The sequence below is a fragment of the Tamandua tetradactyla genome, chromosome Y (genome assembly GCF_023851605.1).
Source record: "Tamandua tetradactyla isolate mTamTet1 chromosome Y, mTamTet1.pri, whole genome shotgun sequence".
NCBI lineage: Eukaryota > Metazoa > Chordata > Mammalia > Pilosa > Myrmecophagidae > Tamandua > Tamandua tetradactyla.
In genome coordinates this window covers 8235488-8259978 of record NC_135354.1, presented here as the reverse complement: position 1 = coordinate 8259978, position 24491 = coordinate 8235488, and the positions used below count along the sequence as shown (strand labels likewise).

The window sequence follows — 24491 nt, the reverse complement described above, 5'->3', positions numbered from 1 at the left end:
ATCAATAACTTTAAAATGGTTTAAATCAAACAAAACAATTTCTCTGATCATAATGGAGTGAAATTAGAAATCAATAACAAGAAAACGACCAGAAAATTCACAAATAAATGGAGGCTAAATAATATATTTTTAAACAACCTGTTGGATAAGGAATAAATTACAAGATAAATCAGCAAATATCTCAAGATCAAAGAAACTGAAAATACAACATATCAAAATTGATGGGATGCAGCAAAGGCAGTACTGAGAGGGAAATTTATTGCCTTAAATGGCTATATTAAAAAAGAAGAAAGATTAAAAATCAAATAATTAACTGTTCACTTGGAAGAATTAGTGAAAGCAAACTAACCCCAAAGCAAACAAATGGAAATATATAATGAAGATTAGAGCAGAAATAAGTGAAACTGAAAATATGAAAACAATTGAGAAAATCAACAAAACCAGAAGTTTTTTAAACTTTTTTATTGTATAATAAAATGCACATACAAAACAAAGAAAGAAGAAAGTAATTTTCAAAGCATCCTCCAACAAGTAGTTACAGAACAGATACCAGAGTTTGTCATGGGCTACATACCGTCATCTCAGAGTTTTCCTTCTATCTGCCTCAAAACACTGGAGGCTAGAAGGATATTTTTAATCATAACTGTTGACTATTTTCTTCTTATTGATATAAAATAATTATATATATATATATATATATATAACATGCATATATATATGCAACAAATTTCAAAGCACAGGGAAGCTATTAGTTGCAGAAAAGATTTGAGAGTTTCGTATGGGTTACAATTTCACAATTTTAGGTTTTTTCTTCTAGCTACTCTAACATACTGAAGACTAAGAGAAAGTCAATATATTGATTCAGAAACCATATTCATGTTTTAAACCCTACCTTCTCTATATAACTACACCATCACCTTTGATCTTTCTCTCACTTTTTAGGGGTATGTGGGCCATGCCTATTCTAACTTTTTCATTTTGGAAGGGACTATAAATAATATGTGATAGGGGGATGGATCTAGTTGATATTCTGGAGAGGCTGGTTCCTCTAGGCTTCAGGACTTATCTGGTCCAGGGACCCATTTGGAGGGTGTAGGTTTCTTGAAAAGTTCCCCTAGTGCATGGAAATTTTGTAGAATCTTACAAATCACCATAGGTGTTCTTTAGGATTGTCTGGAATGGTTTTGGTTAGGGTTTGACAAGTTATGGTATGTACCAATATCTAATAGAAACTTGCATAAGGGTGACTTCCAGAGTAACCTCCTCACTGTATCTGAACTCTCTCTCAGCCACTGATACCTTATTTGTTACACCCAGCCCTCCCTTTCTTATCTTTTCTTTTCAACTAGAAGAACCCCCCTTAGTACATCTTGCATGGCCCATCTCTTGTTGACAAGTTGTTTCAGGATTTATTTGTATGTGAAAATTTTCATCTCTTCCTCAGATTTGAAGAACAATTTGGCTGGGTACACAAGTCTTGTCTGGAAGTCTTTCTCTTTCAAGATCTTAAATATATTATACCATTGCCTTCTCATCTCCATATTGCCAGTTGAGTAGTCTGGACTCGGTCTTATGTGCTTTCCCTTGTATGTGGTAGATTGTTTATCTCTTGTTGTTTTCAGGATTTTATGCTTCTCTACAAGACTTGGCAGACTGATTTGTATGTGTCTTGGGGAAAGCCTGTTTAAACTTACTATATTTGGAGTTCTTTGGGCTTCTTTGATTTTGCATACTTATGTCCTTTTTAAGGGATGGGAAATTTTCCTCCATCATATTTTCAACTAATCTTCCTAGCTTTTTATTCTTCTCTTCTCCTTCTGGGTCAACAATGATTCTTGTATTTGTGCACTTTGTTTTATCTAGCATTTCTCTGAGATCCAATTAAAATTTTCCCATCTTCATTTGCCTTTTGCTCTTTCATGTGTTTCAAATAATTTTTCCTGTCATCTAGTTGGTTATTCTTTCTTTTGCTTCTTCAATCTGCTGTGTATCTCTGGTATATTTTTTATTTGGTCTACAGCATCTTTGGTCTCTGTGATAGCTGCTATTTTTCTATTTATTCTTTCAAATTTCTCTTTATGCTCTTCTAGTGTCTTCTTGACTTTACTTCATCAGCCATCCCATTGTGTTTATTTAGCAGAGCTATACAAACATCTTTGATTAATTGTTCCAAAGTCTGTGTCTCCTCTGGTGTTTTACTTTGGTCATTAAGCTGGGCTATGGCTGTCTGCATCTTGATATGCTTATTGATCTTCTGTTGTCTTCAAGGCATCTAAATGTCTTGATAGGGTTACTTTGGTAGTTGATTTCCTTCAGTAATGTAAAGCTTTGTTTTGTCAGGATGGATGTGGGGCATGGGGCAAGGTACAACAGTGTGGTGATGGGTTGCAGCTCAGGTACTAACACAGGTTGAGGATTCTATGCTGGTGGCTGTAAGCATGGGGTGTATGGTGATGGGTTGTGAAAGTGCATTGTGAGAGCCATGGGGATGTGGTGAAGCTCAAGAAAGCCTTGGAGCCCAAGAACAGGGTGCAGCATGGGTGACACAGAGATAGAGCGTGGCAGAAGATGAATAGGGGGTCTGTGCAGATGTACAGAGGCTGCTGTATAGGCAGGATGTGGGTGGGCACATGGAGCATGGGGGTCATGGGTATCAAGGTGTAAGGTAGGTGGGACAGATGTCAGGGTACAGAGAATACAGGACACAGGAATGCCTTTGTGCAGGGGGAGGGGTCCAAGGGTCCCAGGATGCAGATGTGGGAGTATTTAGGGGCACAAGTTATGGGATTGTGGCATGTAGGTCTGCAGTTAATATCAGGTGGGCCAGGCTCTGGTCTGGGTGGGCAGTTCCAAAGGGTGTTTTGGTACAAGGGTAATGTGTGTGAAGGGCAGAGCCTATGTAGCACAGATGTGCACATGAGCACCTGCCAGGTGTGGGAGCAGGGTGCTTATGCTGGGAATGGGGCAAGTGTGCATAGGTGTGGGGCAAGAGGTTGGAGTTCAGAGGCCAAGAAGTTGGTGCATGAATGCATGGGCACACAGCAGCAGGAAAAACGTGGTTGTACCATATGTGTGGGTCTAGGGGCCGAGGCCCTGATGTGCAAATACAGCAGAGCTCAGGAGCAGTAGGCTTGGGTTATACTTCCACAGTTTAGGGGTGAGTATGGCCCAGATATATAGATCTGCATTTGCCCAGAGCTGGGGGATGAGATGGAGTGCATGCATGAGTGTGTTTGTGTGCATATCTGTGAGGATGTAAATTGATGTACACATGTGCAGAGGTTATTAGGGGTGGGTCAGGTTTGCATGACTGTATGGGCTGTGGGCAGGTGTAGTCTGGGTATGAGCGTGAGTACCCACATCCTGGTTGCACAGGGCAGTGCAAGACTGTGTACTTGCATGGGAGAGGTGGGTTTGGCTGGGGCAAATGTTTGGGCACTCATGGTGGTGATGTGGGTTGGGGACATGTGTGGGAATGTTTGGGGTGGGGTGTTTGAATGTAAATAAATAAAATCTGAAATAGAAGAGGAGACATAACCATAGCCACTGCCCCATTTGGAGAAGTCCTGCTATTCTTGCAATCAGTCGGGACAACCAAATAAAAAAGAAAGAAAGAAAAGAAACAGTTACTACCAATCCTGCTCAAACTCTTAAAAAAACCTGAAGATGAGGGAAAGCTATCTAATTCATTCTATGAAGCCAACATCACACTCATATCAAAGCCAAAAAGATACTAAAAGAAAAGAAAATTACAAACCAATGTCTTATGAATATAGATGCAAAAATCCTCAACAAAATACTTGCAAATTGAATCCAGCAGCACATTAAAAGAATTATATACCATGACCAAGTAGGATTTATTCTAGGTATGCAAGGCTGGTTCAACCCAAGAAAATCAATTAATGTAGTACACCATATCAGTAAGTCAGAGCATGAAAACCACATGATCATCTTGATTGATGCAGAAAAGGCATTTGACAAAATGAAACATCATTTCTTGATGAAAACACTTTAAAGCATAGAAAAGAAGGGAACTTCCTCAACATAATAAAAGGAATATATGAAAAACACACAACTAACATCATCTTTAATATGGAAATACTGAAGGTTGTCCCTGTAAGATTAGGAAGAAAGCAAGGATGCCCACTGCTACCATCGTTTTCAATTTTGTGCTGGAAGTTCTTGCCAAAGCAAGTACAGAAGAAAAATAAATGAAAGGTGCTACTATTGGAAAGGAAGAGTAAAACATTTTTTGCAGATTCATGATACTACATATTAAAAATTCTGAAAAACACTACAGCAAAGCTACTTGAATTAATCAATGAGTATAGAAACGTGAGAGGGTATAAGATCAATGCCCCAAAATCAGTAACATTTCTATACACTAATGAGAAGTAATCTGAGGAAAAATCCATTTGTAATAGCAACCAAAAGAATCAAATATTTAGGAATAAATTTAACTAAGGATACAAAAAATCTGTACACAGAAAACACAAGAAATTGTTAAATCACTGAAGACCTACATAAGTGGAAAGGCATACTCTATTCATGGCTTGAAAGACTAAATATAGTTAAGACTTCAATTTACCCATATTGATTTATAGATTCTGTACAATACCAATTAAAATCCTAACAACTCATTTTTCAGAAATAAAAAGTAATAACCAAACTTGTAGAGAGCTGCTTTCCGGGTTTGGCCTAGTGGACATGTTGCAGCCTGCTCTAGAGTTCCCCCCGCCCATCGAGTGAGCCAAGATGGCGCCCACATCCTGCTTCCGTGTATGACACACACGCCCACCAACCCGATCTACCAATCACCCTCTTAGACGCGGCAACAACCTATTGGGCTTGAATTATGTATATAAGGTATTACCCGGACGAGGCGGGGGAGACAACCCGCAGAGAGCCGTGCCTGACGGCCGCACAGAGGTTGTCCCCCGCGGGGAGTTTTCTCCCCGTGTGGAAACTATACTAGAGTGTGAAAGCTTGACCCCAGTAAAACTTGGCATTCCCAACAACCGTGAGTATCGTGTCCGTGTTTGTTTCTTCAGCACCTCCCTCGCCGGCGGGGAACTGGGAGCTGAGCGAAATAGCGCCGGACAAGTGGTGGCCCGTACGGGGAACCTTTTCCAGCACCGTGCACGGACTCTGGCCGGCCTTCACGCCTGATCACCGTGAAGGGGTGAGTGCTTTTTATTACGTGAGGGTTAGGGCCCGTGGGTTCTCAGGCCGCCCCGGGGAAAGGGCTCGATAGACGTCATCGAGCACGCTTGAAGCTAGCGCCGACTGCAAGAATGGGGCAGTCTGAAAGTTCACCCCTATTATCTCCCTTGAAGACACTGTTGAAGCAGAGAGGCATTTTAGTGCGAAAAAGCTCCCTCCTGCGATTTCTTGAGGATGTAGCCACCTTTGCTCCCTGGTTTAAGCACACCGGAGGTCTTACCTTGTCTTGTTGGATAAAGCTCGGTCACGATATCGATCGGGCGCGTAGGACGGGCTTATGCATGGACCCAATCTTAGTCCCCATATGGGAAACCGTCCGCGCGTGTCTTGAGGCAGAGGCCGCGACGGGCCTCGGTCCGACCCTTGTCTTAGAACAAGCCCGAGAAGCATTACGAGAGTCCCGGTCAGCATCCTCCACGGGCGGCTCGTGTAAGGGCAAGCCACTGGAGCCGGATGCTAGCTCAGATACTTCTGACTCAGAGTCAGAGCATTGTGAGAGCGAAGGACCAGATGAGCCCCCACTGATTGATCTAGAGAAGCCCTCACAGCCCTCTGCCCCACCAGCGCCCACAACCGCGCGAAAGCTTCCGGGGAGGAGTTTTAATGCCTCCGCCTTTGATCCCCGCAGCGGACTCCCCCTAGTGGCCGGCTCGGGTAACCTCCATGACCCTCGGTTACAAAACCCGGAAGGGAACCCAGAATTCCCCGAGTGCTGGTCGGAGGAGGGGCCGCTCTGCCTACCTCCGCCGCCCGCGTACGCAGGCCCCCAAGATCATCCACCGTTGGTTAGCAGAAGGAGGCATTTCTGGAAATGGAATCCCTTTAGCGCACTGAGCGCTAGTCAGCCAGCCGCCATGTACCCAGTCATTATCAATCCCTCCGGTAATAATCAATATGAGGGTTATGATTATAAGGTTCTGAAAGAATTAAGACAGGCTGTTCACCAATACGGCCCAAATGCCCCTTTTACCCTAAACATGGTCGAGAACCTCTCTGCCCTACACCATACGCCTGCAGACATATATCAGCTTGCTCGCGCCTGCTTGCCCCCAGGTCGATATATCGACTGGAAGGCATGGTTTGAGGAATTAGCAGAAGAGCAGGCAGCAAGAAACGCGGCAGTAAGGCGTGGTGGATGGAATGCCGACATGTTACTGGGCAAGGGCGCCCACGCCCAGAATCAGACAGGGTTCCCCCATGTCCCCCCGATTCTATACACGCACCTATACGCCCGGTCTTACTCATATGGGTTTTAGTCGAAACGTGTCAATTTTCACCTTTAATGAGACCTTTCCGCTTACCGATGATACACTCATTTTCTCTTTTGCCAACCTCTCCATTGCTAACTGTTCCACTCGGTCTAACCAGACTTGTCCTACAGGTTGTGGTCGTGTGCCTTCAGGTGTGCTGCTTGAGTTCCTCAATGCGACCGATCTTTCCCTTTCTTGTCAAGGCTTACTGGAAAAAAACGAGACGAAGCGATGCCTCAATCTTACAGGGTTCCGACCCGTCGTGTGTTCATGTGCTGAAGACTGGGACGCACCCGACCCCCTCTTCCCCCCATGTGAGCATGACCTTTTTCAGGTAACCACGATGCAGGAGTTTCAGTGGCACCGGTGCATGTCCTTGCCTCGCCCGCGCCGCCTAGGTGATGACTGGTGGGTTTGGTCCACCGACCCTCACGCCTACTCCATCAAGCCCTTGCTGAACTACTCAGAGGGAGCTCAGTGGGCTGACCTCGTCCAATGTCGTCACGCCTTTACTAACCCCTTCACCTCCAAGGTCCAGATTTGGGCACAACAAATGATTTGTAATCCCCTAGGGGCATGTGTCGACCTGCGGTATCTCAACCTTCTGAATGGCACCATCGCCAACACTTCCACGGACGCAGTTGGGAATGCAACTGAGTGCTCCCTCCTCGACGTAGGGAAACATGATAGTACTAACTGTTCCTTTTCTCTGCACAGGGAGACCTGCGTGCAACCTCCTTTTGCCTTTCTACTCTCCATGAACCCTACCTTTAATTGTTCTGCCACCCCTTGTACTTTGTCAGGATGCTGGAGTGGGTATCCTGTCTTCGCCATTCTGGTTTACCGTCCCAGTTATGTCTGGGTTCCCGTTAATGCTTCTGACTGGGTTGGCCCAGTCACCCAAACTATCTCTACAAAAAACTTTCAATTCGCTAACCCTGCAATGCCTTCCAGGAATAAGAGGAATGTAAAAAATTGGCTGCTGCGCGTGGGGGGCCTTGCTGCCTCTTTATTCATCCCTGCTGTTGGAGACGCGGTCCTCCACGCCTGGACCTCAGACCAGATCGCCCTAACGATGAACGCTGTCAACAATTTAGCCAATGCTACCCGAGATGCACTGCGGGCCCAGAGTCAACAAATTGACTTAAACTCTCAGGCGATATTGCAGCTTCAGTCTGAAATAGATGAACTAGGACTTGAAATAGACGGACTCTGGAAAGTGGTCCAGGAAATATGTGACACTCGCTGGATTGTCTTTAAACTCTGTGTCACCCAGGTCAGAGCCAATGTGACCAAAACCTCTGCCAGCGTTAAAGCCTGGCTGCAAAATACTTATCTCCCGACATTCCGTAATCTCTCCCAGCAGATAGAAACGAGTCTTGATAAGATAGGGGACATTCAGTTAAAACCCGTTACGTTTGACCTGTCTAGTCTCGGGGATGTAATCCAGGGTTTGTGGAATGGACTCACCTCCTGGTTCTCATGGCCTAACTTGACCACCTGGGTTCTTCTATTTTTCGGGTTATTGGTGGGGCTAGTAGTGGTCAAAAGTCTGTTGGAACGATTGTTTCAATCTCAACAGCAGCTGCGTGTCTCTACCATGTTAGCTATGTCTTCCAAGTCAGATGCCGGTGTGTATCCCTCCCCGATGGATGGCCCGTCTGAATCACCTGGGGCAAAGCTCTTGTCAGCAAGGTTTGTTGCAGGCTCCCTGGCCACTACCCGTGTTTAGCTAGGCACCAGAGGCTGTTAATTTTGCGCGCCTAGCCGCCTCGACGGTGGAGCTGCGGCCGCAGTCCTGGCCAGACTGGGCTTGGCTCTAGCCATTGCACCGAGGCCTCCGCAGCATTTCCTATGCCCTGGCTGTCGCTCTCATAATCCCCGCTTGACCCAGTTGCGAGGCGAAGCACTGCAGGGAGGAGTCACGTGGTATCCAGTTCACGGACTCTCCGGTCTCTATATGAGGTGAGCATTCTGGTCGGTGCCAGAGGCTCCGTCGTGTGATGACGCGAGCCTAGTCCAGACTCCCCAAAGCACCAAACTATGTTGTGAGCCACTCAGGCCCACGGGAGCACCATCATCAATAGAGACACTGGGTACAAGAATACGGTCTACGGACCATGCCTCTTATAAAAACAAAAAGGGGGAGATGTAGAGAGCTGCTTTCCGGGTTTGGCCTAGTGGACATGTTGCAGCCTGCTCTAGAGTTCCCCCGCCCATCGAGTGAGCCAAGATGGCACCCACATCCTGCTTCCGCGTATGACACACACGCCCACCAACCCGATCTACCAATCACCCTCTTAGACGCGGCAACAACCTATTGGGCTTGAATTATGTATATAAGGTATTACCCAGACGAGGCGGGGGAGACAACCCACAGAGAGCCGTGCCTGACGGCCGCACAGAGGTTGTCCCCCGCGGGGAGTTTTCTCCCCGTGTGGAAACTATACTAGAGTGTGAAAGCTTGACCCCAGTAAAACTTGGCATTCCCAACAACCGTGAGTATCGTGTCCGTGTTTGTTTCTTCAGCACCTCCCTCGCCGGCGGGGAACTGGGAGCTGAGCAAAATAGCGCCGGACACAAACTTATTTGGAAGTACATGATATCCCCAAATAGCTAAAATTATCTTGAGAAACAAAAATGAAGAAGAAGGTCTCACACTACCTGACTTTAAAACATATTATGAAGCTACAGTGGTCAAAACAGCATGTTACTAGCATAAACACAGACATACTGAACAACAGAATCAAACTGAGAATTCAGAATTAGACCCCCTCATCTATGAACAACTGATGTTTTGATAAGGCGTTCAAGCCAAGTCACGCAGGACAGAGAAGCCTCTTCAATAAATGGTGTCTGGAGAACTTAATATCCATGTGCAAAAGAATGAAAGATTGTTCATGTTTCATACTTTATATAAAAATTAACTCAAAATGGATGAAGACTTAAGCATTAGAGTTAAGATCATAAAACTTTAAAAGAATATGTAGGAAAAGAGCTTTAAAAATCTTGGAATAGGAGGCAATTCATAGATCTTAGACCAAAAGGACCAGCATTGAAAAAATAGGTAAATGGGATCCCCTTAAAATTAAACACATTTGTGCATCAATAAATTTTTCAGGAAAGTATAAAATGGGAGACAATGTTTGGAAACTACATACTATATAAACGTTTATTATCCAGAATATATAAATATTTCATGCATTAGTTAGAGTTCTCTTCTGAAACAGAATCAACAGGGAATACTCACAAATATAAAATTTATAAAAGTGTCTCATGTGACTGGGAATGCAGAGTACAAAATCCGCATTGCAGGCTGTGAAGCGAATGACTCAGATGGAGGGTCTGGATGAACTCCACAGGAGAGGCTCACCAGCTTAAGCAGGAATAGAGCCTGTCTCTTCTGAATCCTCTTTAAAAGGCTTCCCATGATAAGACTAAGCCTCACTCACTGCAGAAGACACTCCCCTTTGGCTGATCACAAGTGGAATCAGCTGTGGATGCAGCCGATGTGATCATGATCTAATTCTATGAAATGTCCTCATTGCAATGGACAGGCCAGCAGTTGCCCAACCAGACAAACAGGTACTGCAATTTGGCCAGTTGACACACTAATCTGACCATGACACATCATGACTGAACAACAAAAAGACGAACAGCCCAATTAAAAAATTATCAAAAGATTTGAACAGACACTTCTCAGAAGAGGAAACACAAATGGCTAAATTATGGATAGATGATCAACTTCACTGATTGTTGGGGAAATATAAATCAAAACCATAATGAGATATCATCTCATAACCACAAGAATGGCCATTATTAAAAGAAAAACAGAAAATGACAAGTGGCTATGGAGAAAAAGACACGTATATCAATTGCTAGTGGGAACATGAAATGGAGAAACCTCTCTGGAATGTAATTCAGCGGTTCCACATGAAGCTAAGTATAGAACTGACATAAGATCCAACAATCTATTACTAGATGCATATTCAAAGGAACTTAAGGGTAGAACCAAATGGACACTTGCACAACTATGTTTATAGCAGCATTATTTATAATTGCCAAGAGCTAAAAACAGCCCAAATGTCATCAGTGGATGAGTGACTAAACAAGTCGTATATACATAAGATGGAATACTATGCAGGCATAAGACAGAATAAAATCATAAAGCATGTAACAACGTGGTTGAACTCTGAGGACATTATGCTGAATGAAATTATCCAGAAACAAAAGGATAAATACCACATTGCCTCACTATAAAGAACCAACATTAAAGGTTAAATTTTGAGAGTTGAATTTATATAGACAGTTTATCAGGAGATAAAAGTAGGTTAGAGTTTGGGCATTTGATGCTGAAGGAATACAGATTGTTCAACAAGACTGTAAAGATTCATAAATGGATAGGAAAATACTACCTGATTATAGCATAATAATATAAGTATGCTGGATGTGAGTATGATTGAGGGTTAGCACATTACCTATTTTAACTTGTATGGTCAGTTTAGTTGAACACTATAAGTACATGGAATCTTGAATAGGGTGCGAGATCTTGATGGTTTGTCCATGTTAGTGTGATGTCACATTATTACAGAGTAATTTGGGCAATAAAATTACCCAAAGCATTTTTGGGTAAAACAAAATGAATAAAAAAGCATTTTCAAAATTCCCTTGGGGGACTGGAAAGAAAGGAGGAAACATTCATCTTCTACATTTGGAGAATTCCTGATATTCTCACAAACAGTGGGGACAACCAAATCAATAAGCTGAGTCCTCTGCCTTGGGGTTTGCCCACATGAAACTTACTCCTGTAAAGAAAAAATGTAAGCTTTCTCACAGTTATGCCTCAGAGCCAGTCAACATTTTGCTCAGATGTGGCCTATCTCTCTAAGCCAACTGAGCAAATGAACTTCCTGCCCACCTCCCAATATGTGACTTGACTCCCAAGGGTATAAATCTCCCTGGTAATGTGGACAGAATTCCGAGGATGAGCCAGGACCTGGCATCCTTGGATTGAGAAAGGCTTCTTGATCACAAGGTGGGAAGAGAGAAATGAGACAAAATAAAGTCCCAGTGGCTGAGATATTTCAAACAGAGTTAATAGGTTAAGATGGAGGTTATTCTTATGCATTATATAGATATCGCTTTTTAGTTTATGTAGTTTGGAGTGATTGGAGGGAAGTACTTGCAACTTTTGAGCTATGCTCCAGTAGCCTTGGTCCTTGAACATGATTGTATAAAGATGTATCTTTTACAATGTGACTGTGTGAATGTAAAAGCATTGTGTCTGATGCTCCTTTTATCCAGGGTATGGACAGATGAGTAAAAAAATATAGATATAAATATATGCATACATACAAACACACATACATACATACATACTAAGTAATAAGGGAGATATTGGGTAAAATAAATTGTGTAGATGGAAATGCTAGTGGTCAAAGAGAATGAAGGGAAAGGGGTATGGGGTGTATGAGTTTTTTTTTTCTTTCTGTTTCTTTTTCTGGAGTTCTGCAAATGTTCTAAGAATGACCATGGTCATGAATACAGAACCATGTGATGATACTGTGAGCAAATGTTCATATACCATGTATAGCCTGTATGTGTGTAAGGATTTATCAATAAAAATATTTTAAAAATAAAAATGGAAAGAATCAATAAACTATCCGAAAGGAAAAAAAGAAATCCAAAGTGTATAATTGTTCCCTGATTTCGATTGTTACTTTAACCCCAATTTTAGTCATTATACCACAGTTGGGCTTATTTACCTATTTTTCAATTTCCTTTTTATCTATCTAGCTATCTATCAAAGCATTTCATTTGGTACATGAGTTTAACACTCACTTTAATAGACTCCAAACAAATAAATAAGTCCTTATGACATCCTTTTAGTCTCTATATAAGTTTTGTGTGTGGCAATTATCACAAACGTAATTAAATATTTTATTTTTTAAATAACACATATTCCTTGCTAGAAGGTGTGTTGGCAAGCATGAAATTTTTTACTTCTCTATCTCCACATTAATCACATAGCCTCATATTTAACTTTTTTCTCACTTAATGTTGAAATTATGGACACATGTATAAACTATATCAGTATTCCAGTTTTGTGGAATTGTGCAGTTCTTGTGAAAACTAGCCTGGCATCTTTTCATTTCAAACAAATTTACCATGCTATTCTCTAAGGCATTTAACTTATTGAGGTACTTATTGGTAATGAAAAATAAACCTTTTTTTTCCAGTTTGAGATTCCATTTCTTTCTTTCCCTTCCATCTTCCAGTTGATGTCTGTATGATGTGGTTCTAAAGGATAAATATTCACAGTGCAAAGAAAATATTTTCCTATAAATTATTTTATTTATTGAGTTTCCTCTCCTGGAGTAATGTTGCCCTCTTTTGCCCCTATATTGCTTCCAAACATTAGTTCTCAAATTCTGGAATCAAAGCTTGTATTTATAATAAAATGTGCAAATATGAAATATTTGCATATTAACACTAGACAAAAATGTAAAAATTCACAAAAAGTAAAATCCTCTCTCATCTTATATTTCAGTGCTTTGGATTCCAAGTAAAATTTTACCTCTAACATATTCTTTTCTGTTGGAAAATAAACATCATTAATTTGGGGAAAGAATGTGTGTGTGTGTGTGTGTGTGTGTGCATGCATATGCATGTCTGTAACACCAGGGTTTTGTGGGAGCATGACTTCAGAACCCCTGTACTACATTTTTCTAAAATGAACTTGCATATAAATGTTTAGAAGAGAATTCCCAGTGAAAGTCTAAAATCTTATGAGAGAGTAATGATGCCATTATTTAAATAGGAATGATGGAAGGGAAGAGAGTGTCTTCAATATTTTGCTAATAGGGTTCATGAACTGATAATAGCCCCCGCTACTAGTTCTCGTTACCATTTACCACTGGGACTAACTATGTTTGCCCCAAATGACTCCTTCTTTGCAAAGTAAAGGTAAAGGCTTATTCCCAGCCATGAAACCTCTAAATTTGCCTAAAATCAGCAAAATGATAGTATATATTTTTTTCAGTTCTTTGTTATAATTTATTGGAAGTTAATCAGGGATTGATTCCACTCTGAAAGAATACAACACTGTGGTCTCTTTCCTAGAAGGCCAATAAGCCTGTGGTTAGTTAGACATTTTGATGCTTTGATATATTAATAACCTGTTACATGTCTTAGCTTTTGTCTTTTTTATGCCTAGTTAATTTATCACCTCTTTTTCATGTTTTGGAGGTCCACTAACTGTAATATATTTGAAGACTGCACTTTTTTGTCATGCATTCCATTTGCAGAAAGCAAACAACTGTGTAAAAATACTGAAGAAGCTATAAATTAAAGAAATAGTAGACCCAGAAAACTTAATATTTTGGGATAATAAAGTCCAATTCCTTGCATTGGTTTGGGTGTTAGTCCTCACTCAAGTTCATTATTGCAACTCTTAACTTGTTTTTCTGTAAGTTTCTCATAGCTGACAGTCACTCAAGTGGCTGTTTTAGGTTTCAGATGTTCTGATGTTATTATCTATCTGTATTGTATACAACCTTTGCCTTTGAAAACATGCCAGCACCACATCAGAACTCTTCTATCAATGGTTGTCAAGTGTTCTTATCCTTGTTATTTTCTATTCTGTCACACAAGCACCTTGATCTGAGACATCACCCTCTGTATTGCCCCTGGACTGTTTGTGCTGTTTTACTATTCCTGCCACTGTTCTTTTTGGATTTGTTTCCCCTATAAGTTAAGGTAAATTTTTAGACCACCTGACAATGTCAGTGTTTGTTTTGTGCTGCCAGAATGGAAGCATTCCATACCTGAAATGGACTAGCTCTTTATAAAGGGGATTTATTTAGTTACAAGTTTACAATTCTTCAGAGGAAAAGCAGTAACCTTAATCTAAGTTCCTCTGTCACATAGAAGGGCACAACTATGCCCCTCATGGCTTCTAGATTCAAAGGGCTTGTGTGAAGACACTTCCTTTCTGCATCTCCAAACATCTGTTCTGAGCTGTTGAGCTCTCTTGTGAACTCTCCCTTTGAAGCCACTAGTTAATTAATCTCCACTCATTGCAAAGGATTATGACTCTTTTATATTCTGATTTCATCCCTTAAGGCAACCAGAGATGCTTTAACAAATACCCCCAATTCTACTATTTAATCTGGCAGAACTTATTTCTCCTGATACACAAGTTATTTTTCCTGATAGTACAAGTGAATGTTCATGATTGACCAGCTTTCCTCCACACACTGACTTGGGACCCAGTGCTTTTCCATTTTGTTGTTCTGCCCTGCCAAAGGTGAAAGAGTGGTTGTAGAAGATACACTACCCTTACCCAACTTATCTCAGAATTGACACATACTACTTCTGCTCATATTCTGTTTGCTGTTATATGGCCCCATTTACTATCTAGAAAGCCCAAACAACTTCCACAGAAGTTGAGGTATTGAAATAATCTTAGCATTTATTTCTCCTATAGATAACAATATGGAAGAGTAAAAGAGATTGCCAGATTGCGTTCTTACACGGGAAAATCCTGCCTCTAGATGTTCAAGGCCTGTGTTGAGGCTCTCTACTGACCTCAAAGAGCACACAGCACTGTACGGAGCATGTCTATTTATTTCTACTAGATTTGCTCATCAGAAACATAATTCCAGTTCCTAAATGGAGGTGTGCTTAATGCAGCAAATGGGGACAGTTTTAAGTCAGTGTGAGTATAGGTAGATTACTATAAGTAAAATTGCATGGTAGTTAAAGGGTAAATATTTATATAAAGTAGTTGTAGAACATAAATATGTTATTATTTTTTAACATTGTTTCAAAAAATCCTACTTCTATAATATCAAGACCATTTTGCATGGTATATATTTTATTATGTTTTTAATAGTGACCTTGTTTGAATGAGGTTGTATAGACCTACATGTCCCACTGACTCACACTAGAAATATGAATGAGTTCTTGTAAGAATTACTTCAAAGATATGATACTTGATAAAGAGTGTTTAAGTCCAGGGACGGGGGGAAACTGCTATTGCATGCTATGAGTGATGCTCAAAGGAAAGCCATCAGCACTACCACAGTAACAGCACAGGTAGATAATGGGGTGAGGGACAAGAGTTAAGAGGAGGTTTAGATTTCCTATTGGTGAGGGTGAGTTTATTAGTTTTATGTCTCTTGGAAACAATGAAATTATCTAAGATTGAGGATGTTTATGGACTGTGGACCTTGGGTCCTCTACATAATGCCCAATGAATGCAGGTGGCTGAAGGATGCACTGACAGAGAAGTAGATTGGTGAACAATGATGTATACTTATGAGTGAAGGTTGTGCTGCTGCAAAAAGGAATAATGTTGTGAAGCATACAACGATGTGAATGAACATGTGGGGCATTTGGTGAGACAAAATAAGCCAGAACCAAAAAAACAACAATGGTATAGTCACCTTTATAAAATTCTTATAAGAAAACAGGGGCCTAGATTATAAGCTTTTAGAGCAGACACATTAAGTCTTGAGTGGTGATTATTATTTCTGGATTTTGAGAGGCTGTTTTATATATATAACCTGATATTTAGAGAAAAGAACAAAGTCAAATAGGTTGGGGTTAAAGTAATTCATAACATAGGTTTAAGAAGACAGTGTCTATATTTTAGGACCACACATACTCTTTGAGACCAATGGAAAAGAGATTTATTTGATCTGGAGCTGAAATTTTCTATAGTGCATAATCTAATTAAACCTACTTGTATAGCTTATTTGAACACCGTAAACACAGGAAGCACAGAATAAGAAAGATGTCTTTTAATCCTGTATAGATTATTGTAATGCCTGGTTACATCCTAGAGTACATTAAGCAGATAATCAAAAGTATTGGCAAAGTCCCCTAAGGGAGGGGGAAAGACTATGGAACTACTAAACCTTAACATCAGGGAATCCCCTGATACAGTGTCAAACTTTAGGATTATCCAAATAAATTGACCACACTCCAATCATGATGCTCACTATTGTGAAGCATGGATAGGTAGCAGAGAAGCTTAGACTTCCTATAGGCACACCTAAGAGTTACTCCTGGAGGACCTCTGTTCTTGCTCATATGTGGTTTCAGTCTTTCTAAGCCCAAATCTACAGTGAAATTATTGCCCTCCACTCTACATGGGACATGACATCCAGGAGTGAAAATCTCCCTGGCAACATGGGAGAGGATTCCCAGGGATAAATCCAGACCATGGGATTGCTGACCATGGGATCAACAATTACATCCTGACCAAAAATGGGAAAAGACATGTAATTAATAAAGTATCAGTGGCAGAGAAAGTTCTAATAAAGTCAAGGGGTTACTCTGGAAGTTGCTCTTACACAAGATTCAGGTAGACCTTACTACCTATCATAACCCCCAACCAGAACCATTGTATCCAATCCTAACAAACACCTTGGACAATATATAAGTAGTTCCACCTATGGAACTTCTAAACCTAAGTAGTTTAGTAGGAACCATTCCACAAAGGTTCCAGGCACTAGAATAACTTTCCAGAAACCTACAAGCTCCAGATGGGTCCCTGGTTCAGATAAGTCCTGAAACCTAGCCCAGCCTCTCCAGAACATCAGATAGTCCCATATTTCTACCCCATATTAGCAACAGACCCTTCCAATAGCAAATTTTAGAATTGCCATAGCCCTAACAACCCAAAAGAGAGATATGGAAAGATCAGAGCTGATGGGGGAATTATACTGAGAAGATAGGACCTAAAAAATGAATATGAATGCTGAATCACTAAATTGATATCTCTTTTAGTCTCCAGTATTTTAGAGCAGCTAGAAGTAAAAACCTAAAATTGTGAAATTGTAACCCATGTTGAAGTCTAAAATATGTTCTACAACTAATAGTGGTGCTGCGCTTTGAAAGTTATAGCTTTTTTGTATCTATGTTATTGTTCACAAAAAAATTAATGAAAAAGTCAATTGTGATGATAAAAAATATTTAAGCCCTCTAGCCTCCTATATTTTGGAGCAGCTAGAAGGAAAAATAGGAGAGGGTTGTGTGGTAGCCCATGACAAACTCTGGGATCTATCCTGAAGCCACTTTTTGAAGTGTGCTTTGAAAACTATTGTTTTTTTTTATTTCTTTGCTTTACATATATTACAGTATACAATAAACATTTATTTTAAAAAGTGACCTTGCCATCCCCCTGTCATTCAAATGTTCTTAATAGCATTTTGAAGAAATATGAACAGTCCTTCTGAAAACATTTAAGGATTAGAAGTTAGAGAAAAGGTCATGAAGAGATAGGTTTTTGTTACCTAACAAAAACAGATAAGATACAGTAAAATATCAAAACTTTACATTAAATTCTTAGAAATGTTGAGTCAATAGAATAATAAAAGTAATTGTACTATTGATCAATGAAGAACTTACCATATTTTGAGTATTGTATTTGGCTCATATTTACACACTTTAAATGGGATATTTACCAAGATGCATGGTCATAAATATTGTTAAGTAAAAAAAGTAAGTTCAAGTGAAAGATGATTCAATTGTATGACTTTCAGGAGGAAATACAAGCATCTGATATGTTCATGTTTTAGTGTCCTCATCATTAAACAAACACCATCTAATGTTTTGGCTTAACCGATGCAAATTTATGGTTCATGGTTTTCTTCTAGGAAAACTTAAAATCAAGGCACTACCAAGATTATGCTTTCTACCAGAAGACTGGCCTTCTGAGAATGACTGTTGGTGATCCTTTATCCTTGGCTCTTTGGTGATATAACAAGACACATGGTGACCTCTCCTGGCATTTACCTTATATTTCAGTTTTCATTGACCTTCAGCTTCTTGTTTTTTGTGGATTTATCGCTAACTTAATTTTATTCTGCTTATAAAGGACTGTAATAATTATTAGAGTTAAGAAACATACTGGTTGAGTAGTGCCACCCTCTAGCTGAAGTTGTCTCATTGTATGTCCTACTTACAATAGGATCACATGCACAGGCATTGATTAAGTATAAGGACATGCTTTTCTGTAGTACATATAGTTTCAAAGCACCACAAGGAGTGTGAGCAGGGTGAAAAGAAAGTCACCAATCACATGGCAGTATGTATTATTTCTGGTGAACTAAGATAGGAAATAAGTTAATTATTAATATCTTGAGCCAAATTTGCCAGGTTAGAATCCCAATTCAGACATTAATTAGGTGTGTGACCTTTGGAAAACAATCTGCCTCAATCTTGGCATCTAAAAACTGAGCATAATACTACCATATCCATAGTTTGTTTCCTTCTTAGGGCACATGGCAAACTCCAAAGCTGGTCATAGGAAGAGGTTAAAACTATGACATACTTCTTAAATTCAGACCAGAGTTAATCATTCTAGTAGTGCTAAGAAATAAATATTTGAGTTTAGGGCCCAGTAAGGAAAAGATGCTTATGGAACTATCATGGTTAGATTCATGTGTCAACTTGGCCCACTGGTGGTACCTGTTTGTCTGGTTGAGCCAGTGCTTCCCTGTCTGCTGTGAAGAGGATATTTCACAGAATTAAATCATGATCATCTCAGCTACATCCACAGCTGATTACATTTGTAATCAGCCAAAGGGGAGTGTCTTCTGCAATGAGTAATGCTTAATCTGATCGCTGGAAGCCTTTTAAGGAAGATTCAGAAAAGACAGGCTCTTCCTGTTTCAGCTGGTGAGCCTCTCCTGTGAAGTTCGTCCAGACCCTCCATTGGAATCAATGGCTTCAAAGCCTGCCCTGCAGATTTTGGACTCTGTGTTCCTATGGTCACATGAAACACTTTTATAAATTTTATATTAGTGAGTGTTCCCTGTTGATTCTGTTTCTCTAGAGAACTCTAACTAATACAGGAACACACTGAACTTTCACTTGAAAGTCTTGGAGGGCTATCCAAGTAAGAAAGAGAAAATATACATGGACAAAGTTTTAGCAAAAACGAAAGTTACCTTCAATTCAACCCATGCCTTATTTGGGTAAAGTAATAGTCCACTGCACTTGCCCAGCAGAGAAATAGATGAACACTCCTGAAAAATACATCATCTGGATCCTTTGTAGTTTTTATACAAAATGTTTGGCATTCAATTGAAATAATAAAGTACTGAAAATGATTCTCAAATGATTTGAGAAAAAATGGGAAGGCAAATAGGCCTTGAATAAGTAAAGAAATTAAAATAGTAATTAAAATATTTACCACAAAAAGAAGACCAGACCTTGATGGTTTCAATGATCAATTCTATAAAACATTTAAAGACGAAATGAATTTAGGGCAGGCCACTGTGGCTCATAGAGTTCTTACCCACCATGCCAGGGACCCAGGTTCACTTCCTGGTGTCTGCCCATGTTAAAAAAATGAATTTAGATTAAAGATCTAACAATTTTAGTACAGTGAACCCAGGATCATATAAAAAGGATAATATGCATGGCATGTGGGATCTATTCAAGAGATATAAAGCTGCTTTAACATCAGAAAATTCATAATGTTACCCACCTCATTAATTAACTACAGAAGAAAACCAGGTGATTATTTCAAAAGAGGCAGAAAACATTTCACAAAATCTATTACCTCTCATATTAAAAATCTTCACTAACAAGGAGTGGAAGGGAAATTCCTGATTCTGATGAAGGCCTCTGGGAAAAACGCACAGCTAATATCATAATTAATGATGAAAGATTGACTATGTTCCCACTGAGACTTGAAAAAAGCCAAGAATATCTGCTCTTGCCACTTGTATTGAAAGTTACAATGGAGTGACAAGCCAGGATAATTAGGAAAGAAAATGAAATAAATGGCATACAGATTGGAAAGGAAGAAGCAAAACTAACTTTATTTCCAAAGGACATTCTCATGCATATAGAATATTTTAATGAATAGCAAAAAAAACAAACATTAAAAATAATAAACAAGTTCATGAAGTATTTCAGTGTGCATGATCAATATATGGAAGTGAAATATATCTGTACATTTGCAATGGATAATCCAAAGATTAAATTAAGGAAATGAACCCATTTAGATAGCCTCAAAAAGAATAAAATACTTAAAGATATATCTGATAAAATAAGGGTAAGGATTGTACACCAAAAACTGAAAAATTGTTGAAAAAGTTACAAAATGCCTAAATAAATATAGAAAAACTCTCATGCTAATGGTTTCTAGGACTTAATACTTTGAGGATTTCAATTCTTCTCAAATGTACATATAGTCTCAGTGCGGCCTCTATCAAAATTCCAGCTAACTTTTTGCATGAATTGATAAGCAGATACTAAAATTCATAAAATTTCAAACAACTAAGAAGCAAAAAAAATCTTGAAACAAAAAAAGGTTGGAGGACTCACACATCACAATTTCAAGAAAGTCACTAAACTCTAAAAACAATCAAGATAGTATTTTAGTGACATAAACTAGACAAATAAATCATTGCAATAAAAGTGAGTGTCCAGAAATGAATCTTTATATTTTTGAGAAATAGGCCAAGAAAATGCAGGGGACAGTACCGTTTTTTTCCAAAATGGTGCTGGAACAACTAGATTTCCAAAAGCAATAGAGTTAATTGGCTCACTAATGCACACCCTTTCAAAATTAATTCCAAATCGTTCATAGACCCAAATGCAAGAACTAAAATTATAGAACACTTAGAAGAAAATATAAGAACAAATGTTTGTCACCTTGAGTTAGGCAATGATTTCTTAAATACAACACCAAAAGCATAAGTAAACAAAGACTAGATAAAAATGGAAGATATCAAAATCATAACATTTTCACTACAAACTGAGAAATTGAAAAGGCAATCCAAATAATTAGAGAATATATTTGCAAATCATATATCTAATAAAGGACTTCCACCTAGAATGTATGAATATGTATTATAAATCCAATAATAAAATGACAAACCAATTAAAAATGGGCAAGATTTTTGAGTAAATCTTATAAGGAAGATATGCCAATGGCCAATAAACACATGAAAAGATGTCCAACCACAGTAGTTATTAGGAAAAGGCAAGTCCAAATAACAGTGAACTACCACTTTTACCCACTAAGATGCCATAATTAAAGCACAGATAATAACAATTGTAGGCAAATTTTTGGAGAAATTGGAACTCTAACACATTGCTGATGGGAATGTTAATGGTACCAGCCAGTTTGGCTAATCTTCAGATATTAAATAGGACCTATTAATTCCACTCCTACATGTACACCCAGAGAAATGCCCAGAGAGAATTTAAATATGAATGTTTAAATGTAATATTCAAATTAACTAAAATTTTGTGAAACCCAAAATTCCATCAACTGACAAAGTGAAAAATAAAATGTGGTTCATCTCTAAAATGGCAATAAAATGAAAAGAAGTACTGATACATGCTGCAATGTGGATAACCCTCAAAATCTTTCGGTTAAGTGAAAGAAGCTATTCACAGAAGACCATGTATAATATGATTCTACTTATAAGAAATTTCTACCAGAATAGACAATTTTATAGGGAGTGAAAGGGTCTAGTGATTTCTTAGGTCTGATACTGTTAGGGGAAGATAGTGAGTTGGCTGATAATGAGCACAAGATTTCTTTAAAGGTGAGCAAAATATGCTAAAATTAAATTGCTCTGATGGTTCTACAGACCTGTAAATATAAAATTCATTGATTTCTATATCAGTGAATTGAATGCTATGTAAATTAATTATCAACAAAGCTATTTGAAACATCATTTTGTTTCTTTATACTGACAATGAATAAAGAGAATGTATTAATCAATAATTACATTTACATTGCTATTCAAAGCATTAAATACCAAGGAGCACATAAATAATGGTTTGTTAGCAAAATAATTTATTATTGAAATAGATTAAAGTACTTTGAAATAAATGGATTTATGGATTTATGGACTACAGGACTCAAAATATTAAGGACATTAATTTTTTAAAAAGTCAAAATATATAGGGTGCACAGGTGGTTCAGTGGTATTCATGAATGCTTGCCTTTCATGGAGAAGACCCAGGTTCGATTCCCAGACCATGCACCCACCCCCCAAAAAAACTTAATCTATAAATTCAAAATATTATCAGTTAAAATTATAGCCATACTTGGATATTTGTGCATTAATTGACAAAATGACTCCAACTTTTAAATGGAAATGCAAATGGCCCAAAAGAGATAAGGCAAAGTTGGTGAGGAAGGGAAAACCTGTGCAGTTATTTTGTTAGATATTAAGATCTATTATAAGATATCAGTATCAGTACTTAAGATGGTATAGTATTCATGTAAGTATATGCAGCTAAACTAGTAAACACATCAAAGAATCCATAAAGACTCGCATATTTAGAGTTATTTGATTTATAAGAAAGCTGAAAGTGCCATCCAATAAGGAAAAAGATGTTCTTTTCAGCTTTTGTACTGGATCCCTTGGATATCCATGTAGAGAAAAAAGAACCCTGGTGCCTATTTCTTCCTAGACAGAAATAGAATCCAGACATGTAGATACAAAACTAAAAGGTAAAACATAAATCTTTTGGACAAAATATTGAAAATATTTTTAAGCCTGACACAAAAATCATGTACCATAAGGAACAATTTTAAGAAACTGGACAACTTTAAAATTTAAAACTTCTATAAATCTGAAGACTATGGGACTGAAAACTCAAAAAAAAAGAAAGGAAAAAGATCATGCAAAACATATATTCAACAGGGGATGCAAAGGTAGTTCAGTGACAGAATTCTCGCCTGCAATGTGGGAGACCTGGGTTCGATTCCCAGCCCTTGCACTTCCCAATCAAACAAACAAGCCAAATAAATGAACAAAAACCAAAGAAAGCAAAAATTCAACAAATGGTGCTGCAATAAGGAATAGTCACATGGGAAAAGAATGAAATGTGACCCCCACCATACAGCATACAAAAGAGAAGAAGACAACATATATTCAACAAAAGGGCTTGCACCCTGGATATATAAATAACTTTTACAAACCAGTAAGACAACTCAATTAAAAAATAGCAAAGAATTTGAACAGACACTTCATATTCAAATGTCCAAACAGCAAATGAAATGTGCTCAATGTTATTAGTTATCAAGGAAATGTAAACTAAAACTACAAAATATATTACCACTATACACCCACAAGATTGGCATGCAGACAAAAAACAAGCAATACCATGTGTTGCAAAAAATATGGAACACCGTGATCTCTCCTTTGCTGTTGTAGGTACAGGCATTCAGAAAGCTCTTTGGTCACATCTACAAAAGCTGGACATAGGAATACATTTTGACACAGCAATTCTACTCCTAGCTACAAATCCAAAAGAAAATATATGGGTATTCACTTAAGGTAAGATATAAGAATGTTCACAGAAGCATTGTTTTGTCAGCACTCCAAATGGGCAACAGCCCAAATATCAACCAGTATATTCAAATGGAATACTGTAAGGCAATGACTGTAAATGAAATTCACCTACACAAAACACCATGGAGTGAATTTCACAATCTTATAAGGCAAATGAGGACAGTCACAAAATATTGCAAAGTGCATGCATGATTCCATGTACATAAAGTTAGGCAAACAGGCAAAATTAAACTATGGTGTGGAAAGTCAGGATGGTGTCACCATTTGAATTGAGGGCTGCCTGAGGGGACATGTTGCCTTCTGTGGTGGTGGCCTTTTTCTCTTCTTGACCTGAATGCTGGTCATCAAGTATGCTATCTCGGTGAAATTCATCAAGCTGCATATTTATGACATTGTTCTGTGCTTTCATGAATAATGAAAAATTGTATTTTCAAAATAGTGACTACCTCGTTGGTTTTCTGGGACATTCTATTTAATTAATACAAGTAAAGTCCTGAGAACACAACTTAACATTAATGCTCTGTGTTATTTACTACCATGATTATCATTATTCTGTCTGTATAACTCTATATGTTTTCCTTGTAACAGTAGGCATGTCTCACTTTTGTAACTGAAAAAATCCAGCAAAATAAAGATAATTTTCAATAACATATATTCATTTATTGAGCAATTTTGT

General features: G+C 38.8%; 1 non-coding gene across 1 annotated transcript; it reads left to right on the top strand.

Annotated features, from left to right (window-relative positions):
* The first annotated feature begins 23169 nt into the window (after window positions 1-23169).
* Window positions 23170-23240, top strand: TRNAC-GCA (transfer RNA cysteine (anticodon GCA)). The gene has a single exon. It is a non-coding gene; the product is annotated as a tRNA-Cys (tRNA).
* Window positions 23241-24491: the final 1251 nt, after the last annotated feature.